Genomic DNA, 26016 nt, shown 5'->3' on the forward strand with positions numbered 1-26016 from the left:
TGTTCATCGTGTTGACATAAGAAAGTCCACAAGATTGAATGCTGACATGCTGCATTTCAATATGGACCACAAAGACATGACACTGATGAAATGTCGACGTGCTTATAATGTCAACAAAAAGTTCCTGGTTTATCTTTTGGTGACTTACCAACATTGTACGTGATGACATTATGACTACATTTTATATTTGCAATTTTAAAAATCATCATGGAGTCTTCTTAATGGTAATAAGCATTTCCAAATGTGTGACCCCAGCTTGACTTTTTCAGCTGTGACCATCAGTGAGGTTGATCCTTATCTATTCCTCCTTATGGTGAAATAGACATGATGAATGGTTAAGGCTGAGTATGTGGTTATACAGATCCCCTGCATTGCCCTGACCGACAACTGGGGTGTGTGTCATTCTGATACCTGATAACCACTGTTATATTTAAATAGTTGATGATTCTGCTGGGAACGGCTGGTCTGCTCCTTATGACTTGTGATTTAAAGCTATTGGTTAAGAGCTGTTGATCTCTAGTGTTTTAAAAAGATTGGTGTTCTTAACTGATGCATCTTGGTGTTCAAATTATGGAGTTTTGACATAACAATAGAAAATATCCAGAAACATGATGTGGAAGCGCCTTACCTGGTCCTAGACACAGGCTCAATTTTTAACTGATTATCTAGTGATGATCAATATTATTTAGCCAATGATATTCTGTATTAACTGCAAACATGGCGATCCTGTATCCATATGAAAGATAGATGCAAGACGCCTATTGTCCATCCCTAGATTGTATCATAGATGGCCATCTCTGCTGTGGTGCACAGCAGGCTGTAGGCCAATAAGGAATGGGGGCCAAGCACTGTGACTCTGGTGATGGCTTACATCAATGGCGAGAAACCTTGGATTTCCACCACAAATGGTAAAACCATTAGTCATCTGTGCAAGACCGTCTATGGTTGATGTTTTTTGTTATTGATGACTAAGGTCTGATCTTTCTCCACCATAGATGGCTGATGGTGTTGTCATCGATGACTGAGGTCTGATATTTCTCTAGCAACAATAGTTGATGGCCATCCCTAATTTATACCCTTTGATTTAATGATTCAGCAATGGGACCTTGACAGACTGCAGATAACTAGCTACGTATAGGAAAAGTCACATTTGTGAGCTTCTGATTATGGGATCATGCTTTTCAGTGTACATGAACATATTTTTTAGGGAGCTTTGTACCATCAATGGTGAGGAACCATTAGCTCACTTGCAAAACCATCTGGAAATGGTGGTTAACCATCGATGATCAATGGACAACCCTAGTAAAATCCTCTCTAAGTGGAGATACAGTAGGTGTCTTTGAAGCAATTTACTTTTATAGACAAGACTAAGAATGGGCTGGACCTTACAGCTGCAGTATCTGTAACACCACCTGGGTTGTCCTGGCTTGTAATTTCAAAATAATGGCTTGATACAATCAGAACCTCTACATATGAAGAAAAGGACCTACTGAAAATTATACAAAAAAAATTAGTTTTATGTTATTTGCTTAGGACTGGAAAAAACTCAATGATGGCCAATACAGGGATCAAACACAGGACCTTGGCATTATTAGCACCATGCTCTAACCAATTGAGCTAACCGGCCAACTTGCCTGTCTTGCACTTAATACAAAGCTACACCCCAGCTTGGCCGCTCTGCTCTGCTTATAACCTCTGTCTCCTCTTTCTATCATATAGTCCATATGTAATAGGCTACTATTTGCTGGTCCTGATGTGATTTTGATGTGATTTTGCCAATAAAGCAAATGTATCCTGGTTTTGCTATAAAACTAACTGCTTCTTTAAATCTAGCAGCTATCTCGCTGAGAACACACCGGGACCAGCCAGTCCCAGCCTATCACATAAGGGCTTATGACCCATGTCAGTCTGTCTATATCAATAGTCCCTGTTATGCCATATGCTCAGTGCCATTTCTTGCGGTGGGCGTGCCGTGTGATTGCACAGGAAGTCCGCCGCTCCCCCTCCTCCCTCGTACTCTGCTCGGGGGGTGGAGTTTCATGGAATAACACATTTACATCATTCCACAAAACTCCGCCCCCCTCTCCTGGAGCAGAGTACTAGGAAAGAGGAGGGGTATATCAGTGCTGAGCATTACCCTTGGCAACAAGCATAGAGTCCAGGGCATATTTCTGTTGCTTGCACTGGGAGCCACATTATCTAGAAACAGCCCTGTTATGCTTAGTGTTAGGTTTCAGAGTATGGCATACCGGCACTTCGAGCACTGACCCAGACCGCCACCGCATTTCAAATTACGAGATGTTCAAGCGCTGTAACTGGCAGCCAATCAGGAGCAGCCTTGCGGGCGCTCCTGATTGGCTGCCTATTCACAGCAGATTTCAAATGGTGGTGGTGACGGTCATAGGGGCCGAAGGCCTTCCCCTCACTGACAGCCATGTACTGCCCACCGCCTTCACCGCCGGCCACGTCCTGCACACCGCCGCCGCCGGCCACATCCTCCTCTGCACCGCCACTGGCCAGGGCCTTCTACTCCACACCGCCGCCGCCCAGGGCTTTCTCCTCACTGTCACCAACTACAGTCCCCTCCGCTGCTCAGGTACTCTTACTCTGCTTCCCTATGTCCCTCTGTCACTCTGTCACTGCTGTCACTCTCCCTGTCACTCTGTATGTCCCTGCTGTCACTCTGTATGTCACTGTCCCTGCTGCCACTCTCTCTGTCACTCTCCCTGTCTCTGCTGTCACTCTCTCTTTTCCTGCTGTCACTCTCCCTGTCCCTGCTGTCACTCTCCTTGTGCCTGCTGTCACTCTCCCTGTCACTCTCTCTGTCCCTGCTGTCACTCTCTGGCGTAATGTGAATTTCTGGTCATACAGTGCGCTATAATGTGAATTTTGGCTCATACCGTGTGGTATAGTCCATATGTAATAGGCTGCTATTTGCTGGTCCTGATGTGATTTTGCCAATAAAGCAAATGTATCCTGGTTTTGCTATAAAACTAACTGCTTCTTTAAATCTAGCAGCTATCTCGCTGAGAACACACCGGGACCAGCCAGTCCCAACCTATCACATAAGGGCTTATGACCCATGTCAGTCTGTCTATATCAATAGTCCCTGTTATGCCATATGCTCAGTGCCATTTCTTGCGGGGGCGTGCCGTGTGATTGCACAGGAAGTCCGCCACTCCCCCTCCTCCCTCGTACTCTGCTCGGGGGGTGGAGTTTCATGCAATAACACATTTACATCATTCCACAAAACTCCGCCCCCCTCTCCTGAGCAGAGTACTAGGGAAGAGAAGGGGTATATCAGTGCTGGCAGGCGCAGTACACCCCCTTGGCAATGAGCATTACCCTTGGCAACAAGCATAGAGTCCAGGGCATATTTCTGTTGCTTGCACTGGGAGCCACATTATCTAGAAACAGCCCTGTTATGCGTAGTGTTAGGTTTCAGAGTTTGATAGTTACATAATATACACTGTTGTGTTCCAGAATGGTTTATATTCCTGATTATTGCACCAAGTCTCTGATTGTGCTTACTTGTGTGCTATTATAATTATTTGTACTTGTTACTATGCTCAGTTGTATTAATATACTTCTATGTATACTGATTGCTGATTGGCTAACGCTGTGGAATTTGTGGTTCCCTATAAATAAATGGAGGTGATGATGATATGTCCTGCTATCTGCCATGTGCTGGACTACATGTAACAGGCTCGCCAGCCCATGGGTGTAAGCAGATCCAAAGCTTCTCATTTTGTGATAAAAGATAATCATTGTGTAACAGCTGATGTGGAGTCTCCCTGATGTTACTAAACATTTCCAATCATGTGGCCCCAGCGTGACGCCATTAATCAGTGTCATCAGTGAGGTTTATCCTTACCTGTACCTCCTTATGGAGAAACAGACATGATGAATGGGGGAGGCTGAGTATGTGATTATACAGATCCCCTGCACCACCCTGACCGACAACCGGGGTGTGTGTTATTCTGATACCATCGCTCACTGATGATCACTTGTTATGGGTGAAAAAAAAAAGAATTGTTGAATAATTGCAAACCAGGTTCAGCTGCTGACCATGTATTGGTGTTGTAGTATACTCTCTTTGTTGTCTTATGTGTAAGTTTTGTTTCATTTCTGGTCACAGACAACTTCAAAAATTTACATGAGGGCCACCACCAACATTTCTCTTATTTAATAAAACATTTCAAAGCAAGATGATTTTTTGGATCCATTTTTCCTTTGTATGGACCTATTTTGTTAAGAATAATGACTTTGCACTTCAGGGAAGACAACCAATCATATTCTTTGGTTATGGAAGCAAGGATGTAGGCTTGTTTGCTTCCCAATTACCTAATTCACAATTTAGTATGTGCAGGAGGTCTATTGGTAATACAAAGCACCTGTAGCACATTACAACTGATTTTCACAAGAGAGCTCATGGCGCAACGGTGGCGCATCTGACTCGAGATCAGAAGGTTGCATGTTTGAATCATGTTGGTTTCAACTACTATTTTTTTATTTTTTATGCGACATTAAAGTTACTACAATTGTTTTATATATATATATATATATATATATATTGCTCAAAAAATAAAGGGAACACTAAAAAATAACAGATGTGCTCAATTGGATTCAGGTCTGGGGAACGGGCGGGCCAGTCCGTAGCATCAATGCCTTTGTCTTGCAGGTACTGCTGACACACTCCAGCCACATGAGGTCTAGCATTGTCTTGCATTAGGAGGAACCCAGGGCCAACCGCACCAGCATATGGTCTCACAAGGGGTCTGAGGATCTCATCTCGGTACCTAATGGCAGTCAGGATACCTCTGGCGAGCACATGGAGGGCTGTGCAGCCCCCCAAAGAAATGCCACCCCACACCATTACTGACCTACTGCCAAACCGGTCATGCTGGAGGATGTTGCAGGCAGCAGAACGCTCTCCTTGGCGTCTCCAGACTCTGTCACGTCTGTCACATGTGCTCAGTGAGAATCTGCTTTCATCTGTGAAGAGCACAGGGCGCCAGTGGCGAATTTGCCAATGTTGGCGTTCTCTGGCAAATGCCAAACGTCCTGCACGGTGTTAGGCTGTAAGCACAACCCCCACCTGTGGACGTCGGGCCCTCATACCACCCTCATGGAGTCTGTTCCTGATCGTTTGAGTAGACACATGCACATTTGTGGCTTGCTGGAGGTCATTTTGCAGGGCTCTGGCAGTGCTCCTCCTGTTCCTCCTTGCACAAAGGCGGAGGTAGCGGTCCTGCTGCTGGGTTGTTGCCCTCCTCCACGTCTCCTGATGTACTGGCCTGTCTCCTGGTAGCGCCTCCATGCTCTGGACACTACGCTGATAGACACAGCAAACCTTCTTGCCACAGCTCGCATTGATGTGCCATCCTGGATGAGCTGCACTACCTGATCCACTTGTGTGGGTTGTAGGGAGGTCATACAGGCACGTGGAGGCCACACACACTACTGAGCCTCATTTTGACTTGTTTTAAGGACATTACATCAAAGTTGGATCAGCCTGTAGTGTGTTTTTCCACTTTAATTTTGAGTGTGACTATAATTCCAGACCTCCATGGGTTAATAAATTTGATTTCCATTGATAATACAGTCCCCTCCGCTGCTCAGGTACTCTTACTCTGCTTCCCTATGTCCCTCTGTCACTGCTGTCACTCTCTTTGTCACTCTGTAAATGTCCCTGCTGTCACTCTGTATGTCACTGTCCCTGCTGCCACTCTCTCTGTCACTCTCCCTGTCCCTGCTGTCACTCTCTCTTTCCCTGCTGTCACTCTCCCTATCCCTGCTGTCACTCTCCTTGTCTCTGCTGTCACTCTCCCTGTCACTCTCTCTATCCCTGCTGTCACTCTCTGGCGTAATGTGAATTTCTGGTCATACAGTGTGCTATAATGTGAATTTGGGCTCATAACGTGTGGTATAATCTGAATTTTGGATCATACTGTGTGGTATAATGTGAATTTCAGCTCATAATGTGTGGTATAATGTGAATTTCGGCTCATTTTGTGTGCTATAATGTGAATTTCGGCTCATACTGTATGCTATACCATGATTTTTGGCTTATACTGTGTGCTATAATGTGAATTTCGGCTCATACTGCGTGGTATAATGTGAATTTCGGCTAATACTGTGAGGAATAATGTGAATTTCGGCTCATACCGTGTGCTATACCATGATTTTTGGCTCATACCGTGTGCTATAATGTGAATTTCAGCTCATACTGTGTGGTATAATGTGAATTTCAGCTCATAACATGTGGTATAATGGGAATTTCGGCTCATTTCGTGTGCTACAATGTGAATTTCAGTTCATACCGTATGCTATACCAGGATTTTTGGCTCGTACCATATGCTATAATGTAAATTTCGCCTCATACTGCATGGTATAATGTGAATTTCGGGTCATACTGCGTGGTATAATGTGAATTTCTGTTCATACTGTGAGGAATAATGTGAATTTTGACTCATAGTGTGTGTTATAATGTGTAAGGGGCACCAGTACTAGATAGTATAAGGGGTCCTACTATTGTGGTGCATAATGTGTGTAAGGGGTATATGATGATGTACACTACACTTAAGGACATGCCCCCTTTTGATGGCCACCCCCCTTTTCTGGAGCCTGCGCGCCTTAGGCGTGCGCATGATTACAACCATCACTTTTCCATACCCCGACTTCAAAATTTCCACTTCGCCACTGTGCAGTAATGTATATATATATATATATATATATATATATATATATTCATTATGAACTGCAAGTGATATGTGGCCATTTCATGCCTTTATTAGTGGATGGGGGTGGTATATTGGGGGGTAACACCAGATCCTGAGTATGTAACACTATGTGGTCTACTTGTACCTTGCACACAGGCAATGTATGGGGGGTAACACTCAGTCTTGGGGTAGATCATAAGTGCCCTGCTAGTAGCACTCAGTGGAGTAATTACCAGTGGAATAGTGTACAGGGGGCAATATATTGGGAGTAACAAGCAGTCTGGCAGATAGATCATGGGGTGGATTTAGCAATATATTGGGTACTTATCAATAGCTAGTGTATAGGGGGCAATATACTGAGGGGAACACGCCATCTGGTGGTGCATCATAGGGTACAGCACTGTGTGCGGGGTAATTATCAATAGATAGTATGCAGGTGACATATACTGGTGGTACATCATGGTGGTGATAGCACTTTGTGTGGGAGGCACTTATCAATAGATAGTATAAAGGTGGCAATGGGCCGTCTGCTGGTACGTTATGGGGGTTATAGATCTGTGTGGGATGCTTTGTTTCCAACATTACGTGGAGCCTCTGTTCCTGCACATAGTTGTACAGGAAAAGAGCTTGTGAAAAATGAAAGCCAGGAGGAAAACCACAATCCGACGAGGATGGGATTCGAACCCACGCGTGCAGAGCACAATGGATTAGCAGTCCATCACCTTAACCACTTGGCCACCTCGTCCCTGTGTGCAACCAATTCCCCATCCCAGCCAGGTGTCAGTATCTATTACACAGGTTCTCAAACTCGGTCCTCAGGACCCCACACAATGCATGTTTTGCAGGTCTCCTCACAGAATCACAAGTGAAATAATTAGTTCCACCTGTGGACCTTTTAAAATGTGTCAGTGAGTAATTAATACACCTGTGCACCTGCTGGGTTACCTGCAAAACATGCACTGTGTGGGGTTCTAAGGACCGAGTTTGAGAACCTATGACATACTTGCCTACCTGACCCTCTCCATGAGGGGGAAAATGCTCTGTTCCTGGACTTTCCTGGTAATGGAACAAAGGTTTTTGATCCTGCACAGACCTAGATTCAAAAATACACAGTAAATTATCTGAAAGCCAAAAATGGACAATAATGTTTGGAAATTCCTGTCTGTCCGTGTGGCGGTGCGCCCAGAGTCATAAAAAGGCAAACAATAGTATATGTACAAGAGGAAAAAGTATGACTCTTGTTTGGGCGCACTCTTGTTATATTATCTTAAATGATGGTCAATAGGTGATAAGTCTACAACTTAATGATGTCGTCTTTAGCTAGTACCCTTCTCCACACGTAAAAACTCAAAACAAGCTAAATTCGACATAAGTAATCATGATTGTATAGTGCGGGAAATATATCTGGAAGAAAAACATTTTTGGTTTCAAAGTAATGTATATGAAATGTTCAGATCTTAATTATGCCTGGATAAATGCATATAGGAAAAGTAGCTACATCACAAGCTGCCTCCGTCTGCCAAAGATCTGTACAAACTCAGTTTGTATTAATGCGGCCCTAAATGAGGTTAAATACGCGAGTGGGAGAGCCCACACACTGTTTAACAATTCTAATAGTTTGCCACTGTCATTGATAAGTAAATCATCACAATTGGAGATTAAAGAAGTAGTAGGATTGAGTATAAGTGGTGATACTGCTGTTGGCGTTATTACCATAGGGAAGAAAATCTTCCTACTTCACCAGGTATTCCCTAGCAGTCGCCTGTCTAGGTACTGACCCAGCCCACCTCCGTTTAGCTTCCAAGATCGGACGAGATTGGGCGTGAACGTAGGGGTATGGTCGTAGGGAGAACTTACCCTATATCACCAATGAGAGTGCACCGAAAAGGAAGGATTGATTCCTTCTTGAGAGAAAGAATGAATGATCAGACTGTATTGAGATTGGGTAGGTAACGGTTGTCAGATAGGTGTGAATCTGCTGTCCATGTTAGACTGGAGAGACGCGTCCCTCCAGTCTAACGTGGACAGCAGATTCACACCTTTCTGACAACCGTATAGGGTAAGTTCTCCCTATGGTAATAACGCCAACAGCAGTACAGGTTGAGTATCCCATATCCAAATATTCCGAAATACGGAATATTCCGAAATACGGACTTTTTTGAGTGAGATTGAGATAGTGAAACCTTTGTTTTTTGATGGCTCAATGTACACAAACTTTGTTTAATACACAAAGTTATTAAAAATATTGTATTAAATGACCTTCAGGCTGTGTGTATAAGGTGTATATGAAACATAAATGAAATGTGTGAATGTATACACACTTTGTTTAATGCACAAAGTTATAAAAAATATTTGCTAAAATGACCTTCAGGCTGTGTGTATAAGGTGTATATGTAACATAAATGCATTCTGTGCTTAGATTTAGGTCCCATCACCATGATATACCAGTATGGTATGCAATTATTCCAAAATACGGAAAAATCCCATATCCAAAATACCTCTGGTCCCAAGCATTTTGGATAAGGGATACTCAACCTGTATCACCACTTATACTCAATCCTACTACTTCTTTAATCTCCAATTGTGATGATTTACTTATCAATGACAGTGGCAAACTATTAGAATTGTTAAACAGTGTGTGGGCTCTCCCACTCGCGTATTTAACCTCATTTAGGGCCGCATTAATACAAACTGAGTTTGTACAGATCTTTGGCAGACGGAGGCAGCTTGTGATGTAGCTACTTTTCCTATATGCATTTATCCAGGCATAATTAAGATCTGAACATTTCATACACATTACTTTGAAACCAAAAAAGTTTTTCTTCCAGATATATTTCCCGCACTATACAATCATGATTACTTATGTCGAATTTAGCTTGTTTTGAGTTTTTACGTGTGGAGAAGGGTACTAGCTAAAGACGACATCATTAAGTTGTAGACTTATCACCTATTGACCATCATTTAAGATAATATAACAAGAGTGCGCCCAAACAAGAGTCATACTTTTTCCTCTTGTACATATACTATTACTTTCCTGGTAATGTTTGATTGCCATCACCTGTGGTGAAACACCTTTCTTATCAATTTACTAGCTCACCACAGGTGATGGCAATCATACATTACCAGGAAAGTAAAGGAACAGAGCATTTTCTCCCTCATGGAGAGGGTCAGGTAGGCAAGTATGCATACCTCCCAACATGACCCTCTCCAGGAGGGACAGAATGCTCTGTTCCTGGACTTCCCTCTTAATTTGTGATTACCATCACCTGTGCTCAAACACCTTTCTTATCCATTAACCTGTCCAAAACAGGTGCCGACAATCATAGAGAAAGGGAAAAGTCCAAAAGCAGAGCATTGTGTCCCTCCTGGAGAGGGTCATGTTGGGAGGTATGAGTATGACCTAGGATCATTACTTACTAGGGGGTGGGGGATTACCTTCCCGCACAGAGGCTATGGCAAGATGGCCACAACAGGGCCCCCTAAAGCATACCTCTCAACATGACCCTCTCCAGGAGGGACACAATGCTCTGCTTTTGGACTTTTCCCTTTCTCTATGATTGTCGGCACCTGTTTTGGACAGATTAATGGATAAGAAAGGTGTTTGAGCACAGGTGATGGTAATCACAAATTAAGAGGGAAGTCCAGGAGCAGAGCATTCTGTCCCTCCTGGAGAGGGTCATGTTGGGAGGTATGCCTAAAGACACGCAGTGGGGGAGTCTGCTTCCATGTATCAATGACCCATACCTCCCAACGTGACCCTCTCCAGGAGGGACAGAATGCTCTGCTCCTGGTCTTCCCTCTTAATGCATGATTGCCGTCACCTGTGCTAAACCACCGTTCGTATCCATTAACATGTTCAAAACAGGTGCTGGCAATCATAGATTAAGAGAAACGCCCAGAAACAGAGCATTGTGTCCCTCCTGGAGAGGGGCATGTTGGGAGGTATGATGACCCCCACCAGTCTCTCCTAAACATGTTCCACCAGGAAGATGGCTGATGACTGAGATCTTCGGGAAGGCAACAACCGAATGGGTGGGGTTTATGCAAATCAGCAGATCTTGGCTGGATTTAGGATAAATACAAAACTAACTCTACCTCCTGTTATATATATATCTATATAGAGAAGATGCTTAGTAGGATCCCAGTGACCAGGTCAGGGGGTGGGTGGTAAGGGGGTTACATGCCTGTTATAAGGTGCATGTGGGTGGTCTCCATGAGCTCACAAGAAGTGGGCTATGGTGTGTCCCCAGCGTGACACCATTAATTAGTATCATCAGTGAGGTTGATCCTTACCTGTTTCTCCTTAGGGAGAAGCAGACATGATGAATGGGGGAGGCTGAGTATGTGATTATACAGATCCCCTGCACCACCTTGACTGACAACCGGGGTGTGTGTTATTCTGATACTATCGCTCACTGATGATCACTTTAGTCATGGGCAAAGTGATGCACTGAACTGAGTTGAGATACATGATTCAGTTCAGTGAAGTGTCTCGAGTCAGTGTCTTGGCACATGAGTCATGGCTAGTGATGGGTAGTTCATGAATGATTTGTTCAAAATGAACTAATCTTCAAAGTGATCTAGTTCGTTCAGTTCCCAGCTTTGGCAAAGATTAGTTCATCAGGAAGGAGGAGTCAGATACAGACAGAATAGAGCCAGCAGCTGCATTAGGCTTCTCACTGTCTCATTCACTTCACTGGATTTTCACTTCCTGAATCTGATGCTGTAAAATGAAAGTTAAAAGTACAACACAGCCCAGCAATACAGATCTAATAAAAAAAATAGCATCTGCACTGCCTGGTCAACGTCTGTGTGTCTGTGAGTGAGCATGTGTGGTCATGCTGCTCACTTTTCTGTGATATAATCACTGTGCTATTAGTCCAGATGTCCAAACACTTGCTACTACTTCTGGTACTACTGGCTTCTGTGCATACTGTTGTGCTAAATCTTCTGCTGGGTGTTGTGTAGGTGCAGCTGCAGCAGCAGCAGCACTGTTGTTATTCAGCTCTCACTCAGCAATGCTCATGAGTCAGTACATCTCTGCTGCCACAGGGGTCACTGCTGTGCTAAGACATGGAGTGGACTCACTCTGTGGAGCTGATTGAGTTACATTGTCCTGACGACTCATGAGTCATTCTCCTTGCAAGTAGTTCAGTAGTTCAGTGATTCATTACAGTTCACTGATCAGTTCACTGACTCAATGACTCATACAGCCATACGAGTCAGTGCAGTACTTCTAAGCTACCATGTGTGGCACTGCTGTGCACAGGCATATGCATTGTATGGAGCAGATACTGAACTGCATATAGCCATCATTAATTCACCTAGCATATTAGGTGGTCACAAGGTACACTGTCACTCCCAATCAGCCAAAGACACAGTTCTGAGTGCTGCATTCTATCCTGTAGGGTCTGATTACTCTACACAAGACATAGGGGGATATGTATGTTTGTCTGATGAACCTTCAGACTTGAAATACTTAAAATATGATGGTACATATACTTAGGTAGTTCTATAGAAGTGGAGATGTTGCCCATAGCAACCAATCAGTGTGTGTGTGTGTGTGTGTGTGTGTGTGTGTGTGTGTGTGTGTGTGAGAGAGAGAGAGAGAGAGAGAGAGAGAGAGTGAATACTGAATACTCATGAGTCAGTTTACCTCAGCTTCCACAAGGGTCACTGCTGTGCTCATGGAGTCAGTGGACTCTGTGGAGCTGATTGAACTGCATTGTCCTGACGACTCATGAGTCACTCTCCTTGCAAGTAGTTCAGTAGTTCAGTGATTCATTTCAGATCACTGATCAGTTCACTGACTCAATGACTCATACAGCCATACGAGTCAGTACAGTACTTCTAAGCTACCATGTGTGGCACTGCTGTGCACAGGCATATGCATTGTATGGAGCTGATACTGAACTGCATATAGCCATGATTCATTCCTCCAGTATATTAGGTGACAAGCTACACTCCCAATCAGCTAAAGACACAGTGCTGAGTGTTGCATGCTATCCTGTAGAGTAGGATTACTCCACAGAAGACACAGGGGGATATGTACTATGAACCTTCAAGTGACATAAATTAGAGCAGTTGCCCCTAGCAACCAATCAGCTTCTGTCACTTTATATACTGTTGAAGATAAATGACAGAAGCTGATTGGTTACTTTACAACAGCTCCACTTTATCTCTCTAAGGTCTGTTACATTGGGGCAAAGGGACTTTTTTTTTCTTTTAATTATTGTATTTTAAAAGCAGAAAAAAAGTGACATGACATTACTCTGAATTTGGGTCTTTCACTTGCATATTATGAAGTAAAAAGGAGTACCAACAATGGGATTAATATTGCAGAGATACATATGTCACTATAAGGTTGTTCTATATCTTATTGATTTTCTTAAAAATAAAAATAATCTGACATTTTAAACATATCTGATCATTTAAAAAAGATTATAACTCCTACAATGAGCTAGTATTAGAAATACCTACTCTATGTGTAATAGTCTAGACTAGTTCTAAATCTAATCACTCCTTTCAGTCTCAGAGTCAGCGAGTGAAATGATGAACTACATGAACTAATCTTCTGAACTAATCTTTTCAGTGAACTAGATCATAATGAACTAATCACCAAAGTGAACTAGATTTCCCATCACTATGACTCATTTGTATTGGAATGTGTTGCAGAGACAGTGCACATGAATCAGTGAGTTGCCAGTGCTGGCAGATCAGTGCTGGACTCATGGAGGGAGTTATTCAGCTGCAGTGATTGTGCAGTGTATCTGGGGGAGGCAGCTGCTTATGCACTGATTATTAATAATATATTAACATAGATTCAGTGTTATGTTGATATATTATTAATAACCACTTATTGCACACTAGTTACAGAATATGCACATTACTTCTGGTTGAGGAAAGAAAGCTTAACAGCCATGCAACACATCATTCAGTCTGTAACTAAACCAAATAAAATTTTTATTTTTTATTTTGCATACTTTGCTAATTGGATGATTTTAGGTGGGATTGGATTTATTATATTATCCACTATCTAGCCTCCAGGGAGTTTGCCACTCACAACCACATTGAGCAGGAACAGTGAGTTGAGAACACTGAGCTGAGAGCCTTGTACTACATGGGCTCCACCTCCTGCAGGCTTATGCTGCATGAATCAGATCCATCCACTGAGTCACTGAGTCTACACAGTGTACAACCATACCTCCCAACTGTCCCGATTTTCGCGGGACAGTCCCGTTTTTTGGGGACTGTCCCGCTGTCCCACCCGCGGGCCGCAGTGTCCCGCGGTGGGGGGGGGGGCAGTTGGGAGTCTCTGTCACCCGCTGCCCTGCTTAGCAGAGCAGCGGTGAATAGACGCTGTGCGCATGCGCACAGCGTCTATTCAGTGCAGACAGAGGGAGAGGAGGCATGCCAGCGGCTCACAGAGCGCTGGGCATGCCCCCTCAGTGACGAAAACGGGGGCATGACTCGCGATCGCGGGTCCTCCTGCGAAACCACGCCCCCTTTTCGTAGGCCACACCCCCTTTTTGGGAGCGCGCTGCGAAGCCGCGCGAGTGTCCCGCTTCCCCGAAGAAGAAAGTTGGGAGGTATGGTACAACTGTCTCAACTCACTGGCAGACTCAGGATGAATCATGATTCATGAAATGGATCAGGCACAGCAGCAGAGCACTCACTGACTGGTGAGTCGTGACTGCTCCCTCCCCCCTCCCACTGGGTGTCACCTGGTATAGCCTCTGGCCAATCACAGCTAAAGACACTCAGCAGAAGACACTGACTGAAGGACATACTGAGTTTCCTCCTTCTGGCTGAGAGAGGCTGCTGCTGCAGCTGTCTCCACTCATTAAACAGTGAGTGACTCGAATCATTCAAACTTCCTGATGATGATTGTGTTGAGACAGTGAGTCAGTAGCCATGTCTAGATCACTTGTTATGGTTGAAAAACAGAGACATTGTTGAATAATTGTGGACAAGTTGTAGCTGCTGACCATTTGTATTTATAGAAGCATACTCTGTTTGTCCTCTTTTTTTGTGTTACGACTATGTCTACTCTTGTTTCATATTACATCGTTTAATTTCTGGTCACAGGCAACTTTGAAAGTTTACATGAGGGCCACCACCAACATTTCTCTAATTTAATAATACATTTAGAAGCAAGATGATTTTTTGGATCCATTTTTACTTCGAGCTAACCTATTTTGTTAAGAATAATTACTTTGTACTTAAGGGAATACAAACAGTCATATTCTTTATTTATTTTTGCTTTTGCATGTGCCTAATTCACAATTTAGTTTGTGCAGGTGGTCTATTAGTAATATAAAGCACCCGCAGCACATAACAGCTGATTTTCACAAGGGACCTCGTGGCGCAATGGTAGCGCGTCTGACTCCAGATCAGAAGGTTGCGTGTTCAAATCACGTCGGGGTCAGTTACTATTTTTATTTCTCTAACGTCCTAAGTGGATGCTGGGGACTCCGTAAGGACCATGGGGAATAGCGGCTCCGCAGGAGACTGGGCACATCTAAAGAAAGCTTTAGGACTAACTGGTGTGCACTGGCTCCTCCCCCTATGACCCTCCTCCAAGCCTCAGTTAGATTTCTGTGCCCGACGAGAAGGGTGCACACTAGGGGCTCTCCTGAGCTTCTTAGTGAAAGTTTTAGTTTAGGTTTGTTATTTTCAGTGAGACCTGCTGGCAACAGGCTCACTGCATCGAGGGACTAAGGGGAGAAGAAGCGAACTCACCTGCGTGCAGAGTGGATTGGGCTTCTTGGCTACTGGACATTAGCTCCAGAGGGACGATCACAGGCCCAGCCTGGATGGGTCCCGGAGCCGCGCCGCCGGCCCCCTTACAGAGCCAGAAGAGCGAAGAGGTCCGGAAAAATCGGCGGCAGAAGACGTTCCTGTCTTCAATAAGGTAGCGCACAGCACTGCAGCTGTGCGCCATTGCTCTCAGCACACTTCATACTCCGGTCACTGAGGGTGCAGGGCGCTGGGGGGGGCGCCCTGAGACGCAATAAAACATGATAAAAATACCTTACATGGCAAAAAAATACATCACATATAGCTCCTGGGCTATATGGATGCATTTAACCCCTGCCAGAATATACAGAAAAACGGGAGATAAGGCCGCCGAAAAGGGGGCGGAGCCTATCTCCTCAGCACACTGGCGCCATTTTCCCTCACAGCTCAGTTGGAGGGAAGCTCCCTGGCTCTTCCCTGCAGTCACTACACTACAGAAAGGGTTAAAAAAAGAGAGGGGGGCACTAATTAGGCGCAGTATTAAAACATACAGCAGCTATAAGGGGAAAAACACTTATATAAGGTTATCCCTGTATATATATATAGCGCTCTGGTGTGTGCTGGCATACTCTCCCTCTGTCTCCCCAAAGGGCTAGTGGGGTCCTGTCCTCTATCAGAGCATTCCCTGTGTGTGTGCTGTGTGTCGGTACGTTTGTGTCGACATGTATGAGGAGAAAAATGATGTGGAGACGGAGCAGAGTGTCTGTAACAGTGATGTCACCACCTAGGGGGTCGACACCTGAGTGGATGTACTGTTGAAAATTACGTGACAGTGTCAGCTCTGTATAAAAAAACAGTGGTTGACATGAGACAGCCGGCTACTCAGCTTGTGCCTGTCCAGACGTCTCATAGGCCGTCAGGGGCTCTAAAGCGCCCGTTACCTCAGATGGCAGATACAGACGCCGACACGGATACTGACTCCTGTGTCGACGGTGAAGAGACAACCGTGATTTCCAGTAGGGCCACACGTTACATGATTGAGACAATGGAAAATGTTTTATACATTTCTGATAATACGAGTACCACCAAAAAGGGGTATTATGTTCGGTGAGGGAAAAACTACCTGTAGTTTTCCTGAATCTGAGAAATAAAATGAGGTGTGTGATGATGCGTGGGTTTCCCCCCGATAACAATTGATAATTTCTTAAAAAGTATTGGCTGTATACCCTTTCCCGCCAGAGGTTAGGGTGCGTTGGGAAACACCCCCTAGGGGGGATAAGGCGCTCACACGCTTGTAAGAACAAGGGCTCTACCTTCTCATGAGATGGCCGCCCTTAAGGATCCTGCTGATAGAAAGCAGGAGGGTATCCAAAAATGTATTCACACACATACTGGTGTTATACTGCGACCAGCAATCGCCTCAGCCTGGAGGTGCAGTGCTGGGTTGGCATGGTCGGATTCCCTGACTGGAAATATTGATATCCTAGATAAGGATAGTATATTATTGCCTATAGAGCATTTAAAAGATGCATTTCTATATATGCATGATGCACAGCGGAATATTTGCCGACTGGCATCAAGTATAAGTGCGTTGTCCAATTCTACCAGTAAAATGGTCAGGTGATGCGGATTCCAAACGGCATTTGGAAGTATTGCCTTTGAAAGGGGACATTTGGGGTCGGTCTTTTAGACCTGGTGGCCACGGCAACAACTGGGAAATCCACGTTTGTACCCCAGGTCGCCTCTCAAAATAAGACGCCGTATTATCAGGCGCAGTCCTTTGTTGGCAAGCGGACAAAAGGTTCCTCTTTTCTGCTCATGACAGAGGGAGAGGAAAAAGGCTGAAGAGATTACCCAGTTCCCAGGAACAGAAATCCTTTCCCGCCTCTGCAAAGCCCTCAGTATGACGCTAGGGCCTTACAAGCTCAGGCACGGTGGGGGCCCGTTCTCAGTGAATTTCAGTGCGCAGTGGGCTCACTCGCAAGTAGACCCCTGGATCCTTCAGGTAATATCTCAAGGGTACATATTGAAATTCGAGACGTCTCCCCCTTGCCGTTTCCAAAAGTCGGCTTTACCGACGTCTCCCTCTGACAGGGAGGCAGTTTTGGAAGCCATTCACAAGCTGTATTCCCAGCAGGTGATAATCAAGGTACCCCTCCTGCAACAGGGAACGGGGTATTATTCCACACTATTGTGGTACCGAAGCCAGACGGCTCGGTGAGACCGATTCTAAATCTAAAATCTAAAATCTTTGAACACTTACATACAGAGGTTCAAATTCAAGATTGAGTCACTCAGAGCAGTGATTGCGAACCTGAAAGAAGGGGACTACATGATGTCTCGGGACATCAAGGATGCTTACCTTCATGTCAAAATTTACCCTTCTCACCAAGGGTACCTCAGGTTATGGTACAGAACTGTCACTATCAGTTCAGACGCTGCCGTAGGGATGGTACACGGCACCCCGGGTCTTTACCAAGGTAATGGCCGAAATGATATCCCTTCGAAGGAAGGGAATTTTAGTTATCCCTTACTTGGACGATTCCCTGATAAGGGTAAGATCCAGGGAACAGTTGGAAGTCGGTGTAGCACTATCTCAGGTAGTGTTGCGGCAGCACGATTGGATTCTCAATATTCCAAAATCGCAGCTGGTTCCGACGACTTGTCTTCTGTTTCCTAGGGATGTTCCTGGACACAGTCCAGAAAAAAGGTGTTTCTCCCGGAAGAGAAAGCCAGGGAGTTATCCGAGCTAGTCAGGAACCTCCTAAAACCGAACCAAGTCTCAGTGCATCAATGCACAAGGGTTCTGGGTAAAAATGGTGGCTTCCTACGAAGCAATCCCATTCGTTAGATTCCACGCAAGAACTTTCCAGTGGAACCTACTGGACAAATGGTCCGGGTCGCATTTTCAGATGCATCAGCGGATAACCCTGTCACCAAGGACAAGGGTATCCATCCTGTGGTGGTTGCAGAGTGCTCATCTTCTAGAGGGCCGCAGATTCGGCATTCAGGACTGGGTCCTGGTGACCACGGATGCCAGCCTGCGAGGCTGGGGAGCAGTCACACAGGGAAGTAATATCCAGGGCTTAGGGTCAAGCCTGGATACATCACTTCACATAAATATCCTGAAGCTAAGGGCCATTTACAATGCTCTAAGCTTAGCAAGACCTCTGCTTCAAGGTCAGCCGGTGTTGATCCAGTCGGACAACATCATGGCAGTCACCCACGTAAACAGACAGGGTGGCACAAGAAGCAGGAGGGCAATGGCAGAAGCTGCAGGGATTCTTCGCTGGGCGGAAAATCATGTGATAGCACTGTCAACAGTATTCATTCCGGGAGTGGACAACTGGGAAGCAGACTTCCTCAGCACGACCTCCACCCGGGAGAGTGGGGACTTCACCCAGAAGTCGTCCACATGATTAAAAAACTCGACAGGTATTGCGCCAGGTCAAGAGACCCTCAGGCAATAGTTGTAGACGCTCTGGTAACACCGTGGGTGTACCAGTCAGTGTATGTGTTCCCTCCTCTGCCTCTCATACCCAAGGTACTGAGATTGATAAGATGGAAAGGAGAAAGCACTATATTCGTGGCTCCGGATTGGCCAAGAAGGACTTGGTAACCGGAACTTCAAGAGATGCTCACGGAGGATCCGTGGCCTCTACCTCTAAGAAGAGACCTGCTCCAGCAAGGACCCTGTCTGTTCCAAGACTTACCGCGGCTGCGTTTGACGGCATGCCGGTTGAACACCGGATCCTGAAGAAAAAAAGGCATTCCGGATGAAGTCATCCATATCCTGATCTAAAGCCAGGAAGGATGTAACCGCAAAAACATTATCACCGCAATTGGCGAAAATATGTTGCGTAGTGCGAGGCCAGTAAGGCCCGACGGAGGAAATTCAACTGGGTCGATTCCTACATTTCCTGCAAACAGGAGTGTCTATGGGTCTGAAATTGGGGTCCATTAAGGTTCAGATTTCGGCCCTGTCAATTTTCTTCCAAAAAAGAACTAGCTTCAGTCCCTGAAGTTTAGACGTTTGTAAAAGGGTTACTGCATATACAGCCTCCTTTTGTGCCTCCAGTGGCAATTTGGGATCTCAATGTAGTTTGGGTTCCAAAAGTCACATTGGTTTGAACCACTTAAATCTGTGGAGTTAAAATATCTCACATGGAAAGTGGTCATGCTGTTGGCCCTGGCCTGGGCCAGGCGCGTGTCAGAATTGGCGGCTTTATCCTGTAAAAGCCCTTATCTGATTTTCCATTCGGACAGGGCGGAATTGAGGACTCGTCCTCAGTTTCTCCCTAAGGTGGTTCCAGCGTTTTCACCTGAACCAACCTATTTGTGGTGCCTGCGGCTACTAGGGACTTGGAGGAATCCAAGTTGCTGGATGTCAGGGTCCTGAAAATATGTGTCCAGGACGGCTGGAGTCAGGAAATCTGACTCGCTGTTTATCCTGTATGCACCCAACAAGCTGGGTGCTCCTGCTTCTAAGCAGACTATTGCTCGTTGGATTTGTAGTACAATTCAGCTTGCACATTCTGTGGCAGGCCTGCCACAGCTAAAATCTGTAAAAGCCCGTTCCACAAGGAAAGTGGGCTCATCTTGGGCGGCTGCCCGAGGGGTCTCGGCTTTACAACTTTGCCGAGCAGCTACTTGGTCAGGGGCAAACACGTTTGCTAAATTCTACAAATTTGATACCCTGGCTGAGGAGGACCTGGAGTTCTCTCATTCGGTGCTGCAGAGTCATCCGCACTCTCCCGCCCGTTTGGGAGCTTTGGTATAATCCCCATGGTCCTTACGGAGTCCCCAGCATCCACTTAGGACGTTAGAGAAAATAAGAATTTACTTACCGATAATTCTATTTCTCATAGTCCGTAGTGGATGCTGGGCGCCCATCCCAAGTGCGGATTGTCTGCAATACTTGTACATAGTTATTGTTACAAAAATCGGGTTATTATTGTTGGGAGCCATCTTTTCAGAGGCTCCTCTGTTATCATACTGTTAACTGGGTTCAGATCACAAGTTATACGGTGTGATTGGTGTGGCTGGTATGAGTCTTACCCGGGATTCAAAATCCTTCCTTATTGTGTACGCTCGTCCGGGCACAGTATCCTAACTGAGGCTTGGAGGAGGTTCATAGGGGGAGGAGCCAGTGCACACCAGTTAGTCCTAAAGCTTTCTTTAGATGTGCCCAGTCTCCTGCGGAGCCGCTATTCCCCATGGTCCTTATGGAGTCCCCAGCATCCACTACGGACTATGAGAAATAGAATTATCGGTAAGTAAATTCTTATTTTTTTTATTTTTATGCTACATTAATGTTATTACAGTTGCAATATGTGTGTATACACATATATAAATATATATATATATATATATATATATATATACATACACAAGCAGGTCGCACTCTCATTTTCACAATAGCCAACAGCTGGGGTGTCCACTCAAAATACCACAGGTATTTCAGTTATAGAAACAGTCACAGTCCAGGCTTTGTAAATATGCAAGACATCATTTATTGTGATATACTTAACACAATCCACAAGGTAATTGGAAACATCCCTCAAGCGCTTACGGCCCTCAATGGGCCTTCATCAGGAGGCACTAAGTAGCAGTATGTAGCAGCATAGCATCAGAGTACAAAGTAGAGATTCAGTCAATCACAGTGCAGGTTATAAGGATAACCAAGCTTGGGCACAGGTGAGTTAATTAGTAAAACCAAAAAAAGAAAAAATACAGACAGGGAGGGGGTAGGGAAGGAGAGGGACAGCTGCAGCAGCGCCTCCACCAATTACACTGCGCTGCTGCGACTCCTGAGTCTCCCTCTCTCCTCCTTCTTCTCCCCTGCCCGGGATCATCATCTGCCAGAAGCTGCACCGAGGAGCCTGACTGCCAGCGGAGACAGTAAGTATAATCTATCTATCTATCTATCTATCTATCTATCTATCTATCTATCTATCTATCTATCTATCCTGTCTGCCTTAATGTGTAAAAAAGGGGACGCTGTCTGCCGTAATGTGTAAAATAGGGGACGCTGTCTGCCGTAATGTGTAAAATGAGGACGCTGTCTGCCGTTATGTGTAAAAAAGGGGACGCGGTCTACCGTTATGTGTAAAAAGGGGGACGCTGTCTGCCGTAATGTTTAAAAAGGGGGACTGTCTGCCGTAATGTGTAAAATAGGGGACTCTGTCTGCCGTAATGTGTAAAAAAGGGGACTCTGCCGTTATGTGTCAAAAAGGGGACTCTGTCTGCCGTAATGTGTAAAAAGGGGGACTGTCTGCTGTAATGTGTAAAAAAGAGGACACTGGGGGTCATTCCGAGTTGTTCGCTAGCAAATTTCGGTCGCAGCGCAGCGATCAGGCAAAAAAACAGCACTTCTGCACATGCGTATGCAGCGCAATGCGCATGCGCGTCATACTATTACAACGAATGATATTGTTTCACACAAGGTCTAGCGAAGCTTTTCAGTTGCACTGCTGGCCGCAGAGTGATTGACAGGAAGAGGGCGTTTCTGGGTGTCAACTGACCGTTTTCAGGGAGTGAGCGGAAAAACGCAGGCGTGCCAGATAAAAACGCAGGCGTGGCTGGGGAAACGTAGGCATGGCTGGCCGAACGCAGGGCGTGTTCGTGACGTCAAAACAGGAACAGAATAGTTTGAAGTGATCGCAAGCGCTGAGTAGGTCTGGAACTACTCTGAAACTGCACAAAACTATTTTGTAGCCGCTCTCAGATCCTTTCGTTCGCACTTCTGCTAAGCTAAACTACACTCCCAGAGGGCGGCATTCCGAGTTGTTCGCTAGCAGATTTCGGTCGCAGCGCAGCGATCAGGCAAAAAAACAGCACTTCTGCACATGCGTATGCGGCGCAATGCGCACGCGCGTCATACTATTACAACGAATGATATTGTTTCACACAAGGTCTAGCGAAGCTTTTCAGTTGCACTGCTGGCCGCAGAGTGATTGACAGGAAGAGGGCGTTTCTGGGTGTCAACTGACCGTTTTCAGGGAGTGAGTGGAAAAATGCAGGCGTGCCAGATAAAAACGCAGGCGTGGCTGGGGAAACGTAGGCATGGCTGGCTGAACGCAGGCGTGTTCGTGACGTCAAAACAGGAAGAGAATAGTTTGAAGTGATCGCAAGCGCTGAGTAGGTCTGGAACTACTCTGAAACTGCACAAAACTATTTTGTAGCCGCTCTCAGATCCTTTCGTTCGCACTTCTGCTAAGCTAAACTACACTCCCAGAGGGCGGCGGATTAGCGTTTGAACGGCTGCTAAAAGCAGCTAGCGAGCGAACAACTCAGAATGACCACCTCTGTCTGCCGTAATGTGTAAAAAGGGAACACTGTCTGCCGTAATGTGTAAAAAACGGGACGCTGACTGCCGTAATGTGTAAAAGCGGGACGCTGTCTGCCGTAATGTGTAAAAAGGGGTCTCTGTGTGCCGTAATGTGTAAAAGGTGACTCTGTCTGCCGTAATGTGTAAAAAGGGGACGCTGTCTGACGTAATGTGTAAAAATGGGAATCTGTCCGCCGTAATGTGTAAAAGGGGCCTCTGTCTGCCGTAATGTGTAAAAAGGGGACGCTGTCTGCCGTAATGTGTAAAAAGGGGGACTGTCTGACGTAATGTGTAAAAAGGGGATGCTGTCTGCCGTAATGTGTAAAAAGGGGGACTGTCTGCCGTAATGTGTAAAAAGGGGAATCTGTCTGCTGTAATGTGTAAAAAGGGGACTCTGTCGGCCGTAATGTGTAAAAAGGGGAATCTGTCTGCCGTAATGTGTAATAAGGGGATGCTGTCTTCCGTAATATGTAAAAAAGGGGACGCTGTCTACCGTAATGTGTAAAAAGGGGACACTGTCTGCCGTAATGTGTAAAAAGGGTACACTGTCTGCCGTAATGTGCAAAAAAGGGCCGCTGTCTGCCGTAATGTGTAAAAAGGGTGCACTGTCTGCTGTAATGTGTAAAAAAGGGCCGCTGTCTGCTGTAATGTGTAAAAGCGGGACGCTGTCTGCCGTTATGTGTAAAAAGGGGGACTGTCTGCCGTAATTTGTAAAAAGGGGGACTGTCTGCTGTAATGTGTAAAAAAAAGGACTCTGTCTGCCGTAATGTGTAAAAAGGGTACACTGTCTGCCGTAATGTGTAAAAAAGGGCCGCTGTCTGTCGTAATGTGTAAAAAGGGTGCACTGTCTGCCGTAATGTGTAAAAAAGGGCCGCTGTCTGCCGTAATGTGTAAAAGCGGGACGCTGTCTGCCGTAATGTGTAAAAAGGGTACACTGTCTGCCGTAATGTGTAAAAAAGGGCAGCTGTCTGCCGTAATGTGTAAAAGCGGGATGCTGTCTGCCGTAATGTGTAAAAAGGGGACGCTGTCTGCCGTAATGTGTAAAAAGGGGACGCTGTCTGCTGTAATGTGTAAAAAGGGGAATCTCTGCCGTAATGTGTAAAAGGGGCTCTACCTGGTGTAGTGGTGCTACTGTGTGGTGTAATTTGAATAATGGAAACTACTGTGCACTGTTATATGAATTGGTATTATTTTGTGGACACACCCCTTCCCCATGAAGCCACGCTCCTGATGCTGTTTCTTGCACACAGTGCTAAAATGTCTAGTTACGGCACTGTTGCTAGGTATCCATTTCCCTGGCCCAGAGCAGGTCCCCCTCATTAGATCCTCTCCAAGACTTGGACGGGATGAGGGTTGGGGGAAAGGGAGGTGGGACCAAAGCATTTTGTTGCACCTGGGCGCACCACTCGCTAGTTCCACCACTGCCTCAATCAATTTTATTTAATAATCTGTGCTCAGCCATAGATATCCTTAAAACCTGGACCATTAGGGTGCCTTGAGTACCACATTTGGTAACCTCTGGGCTATGGTAAAATGGCCACAGAAGGGATGCGTGTGTCTACCCATTATGACATGCAGCGGTGAGGAGTCTGCTTCCATGTATCAGCGACCCTACCTGTTTCTCCTTAACGTGGATATAGGTGTTTTAGTACCATTTTACTTTTATAGACAAAACTAGGAATGTCCTGGACTTTGTGGCTTCAACCAACATACCTCCCAACATGACCCTCTCCAGGAGGGACACAATGCTCTGCTTCTGGATTTTTCTCCTAATTTATGATTGCCATCACCTGTGTTGAACAGGTTAATGAATACGAAAGGTGTTTTAGCACAGGTGATGGCAATCATAAATTAAGAGGGAAGACCAGGAGCAGAGCATTCTGTCCCTCCTGGAGAGGGTCATGTTGGGAGGTATGAACCAATGTTCTGGGTTTTCATTCCTCATGAATGAGGTGCTGATTTGAGTTTCCCAGGAGAATATTTAGGCATGAAGAAGAAGACATGACTAAAATGCAAATGAAAAATAAGCTACTCTTATTTTGTTTGCTGAGGAAGGGAAAGGAAAGAGCTGGCCTGTAGAGGGTTCAAATCTGCAACCCTGGCGTTATTAGAATTGCTCACTTACCAACTGAGCTAACCGACCACCTGGCACCACTGGTGTATGATACAAGACACTAAGCAATGCTTCCCTTACATACACCCCTCCAGGGACAGACTGTGGGCCGAAATCGGCCCTGGCATGCTCGTGCATATGACAGGGGCATGTGCGCTGCTAAAGGGGGCGCATGGACACTAGCAACTGGGGCGTGCCACTAGTAAAGGGGGTGTGGACTCGTGGCACCCCCCATTTCCATGAAAATGGGTGTTTGTGTGTCACGAGTCAGGGGGCCTGGACTAGCGCCACGCCTCCATTTCCATGGAGATGGGCAGGGAAACAGGAGACCGTCCACAACAGAGAGCCAGAGGCTGCGCTGCACGTGGCCTTCCCGGCTCTTTGAATGACAGGACCAGTCCACAAAGCCCATTGGCCCTTCTGCCAGATGGGCAGTCTGGCCCTGCACCCCTCCAAACACCTCTGGCCATTTCATTGATCACTCTACTCTCCCTGTCATCTCCCTTCTCTCACTTCTGTATTCTGACACCATTCTTCCCACCTCACATCTACAGGCTCTGCCCCAACCTAATATCCCTCAAATGCTCCCTCAAAACTAAACTCTTGTGCTCACCTACCCTGCCCACCCATATAGACCCTCATGTCCAAAATAGGTTCGGTATACTTTATCGACGTTCATCATGTTGACATAAGAAAGTCCACAAGATTGAATTCTGACATGCTGCATGTCAATATTGACCACAAAGACATGATGACATTGATGAAAATGTCAACATGATTATAATGTCATTTGTTTCCCCCAGCACCCTGAATGATAACCGTAACCAGATATAAATTCCACATAATAATAGAATTCAGAGATCTTCATTACACATATTTGCGCAAATGTGTGAATAAGCCCCAAAGCCGCATCAAGGCGTCTCTGTATATTTGGGGTCCCTAGCGCTATATCTAGGTGCAGGGTGTGGCACCCCAAAACACCAGCATTAGCCAGAAAGCCCAGCGTAGCATACCAGTGAAAAAACTATAGTGTTAATAAATTAGTATTTAGGAAGCCGAAGTTATAGAGAAAGTGATACAAAAATGAAATGCAATTAAAATAGAGAAATAGT

The 26016-nt window shown here is 45.5% G+C and overlaps 5 non-coding genes and 1 pseudogene across 5 annotated transcripts; 4 read left to right on the forward strand and 2 right to left on the reverse strand.

The window, feature by feature from the left end:
• Positions 1-275: 275 nt before the first annotated feature.
• Positions 276-409, forward strand: LOC134938863 (U8 small nucleolar RNA). Its single transcript, XR_010181313.1, has one exon. It is a non-coding gene; the product is annotated as a U8 small nucleolar RNA (small nucleolar RNA).
• A 3442-nt stretch (positions 410-3851) lies between these two features.
• On the forward strand, positions 3852-3985 carry LOC134938846 (U8 small nucleolar RNA). The gene has a single exon (XR_010181298.1). It is a non-coding gene; the product is annotated as a U8 small nucleolar RNA (small nucleolar RNA).
• A 3400-nt stretch (positions 3986-7385) lies between these two features.
• Positions 7386-7467, reverse strand: TRNAS-GCU (transfer RNA serine (anticodon GCU)). The gene has a single exon. It is a non-coding gene; the product is annotated as a tRNA-Ser (tRNA).
• A 984-nt stretch (positions 7468-8451) lies between these two features.
• LOC134937566 (5S ribosomal RNA) lies at positions 8452-8570 on the reverse strand (annotated as a pseudogene).
• A 2422-nt stretch (positions 8571-10992) lies between these two features.
• On the forward strand, positions 10993-11126 carry LOC134938836 (U8 small nucleolar RNA). Its single transcript, XR_010181289.1, has one exon. It is a non-coding gene; the product is annotated as a U8 small nucleolar RNA (small nucleolar RNA).
• Positions 11127-15078: 3952 nt separating this feature from the next.
• Positions 15079-15150, forward strand: TRNAW-CCA (transfer RNA tryptophan (anticodon CCA)). Its single transcript has one exon. It is a non-coding gene; the product is annotated as a tRNA-Trp (tRNA).
• The last annotated feature ends 10866 nt before the right edge of the window (positions 15151-26016 follow it).

The sequence above is a fragment of the Pseudophryne corroboree genome, chromosome 6 (assembly GCF_028390025.1).
Source record: "Pseudophryne corroboree isolate aPseCor3 chromosome 6, aPseCor3.hap2, whole genome shotgun sequence".
Lineage (NCBI taxonomy): Eukaryota > Metazoa > Chordata > Amphibia > Anura > Myobatrachidae > Pseudophryne > Pseudophryne corroboree.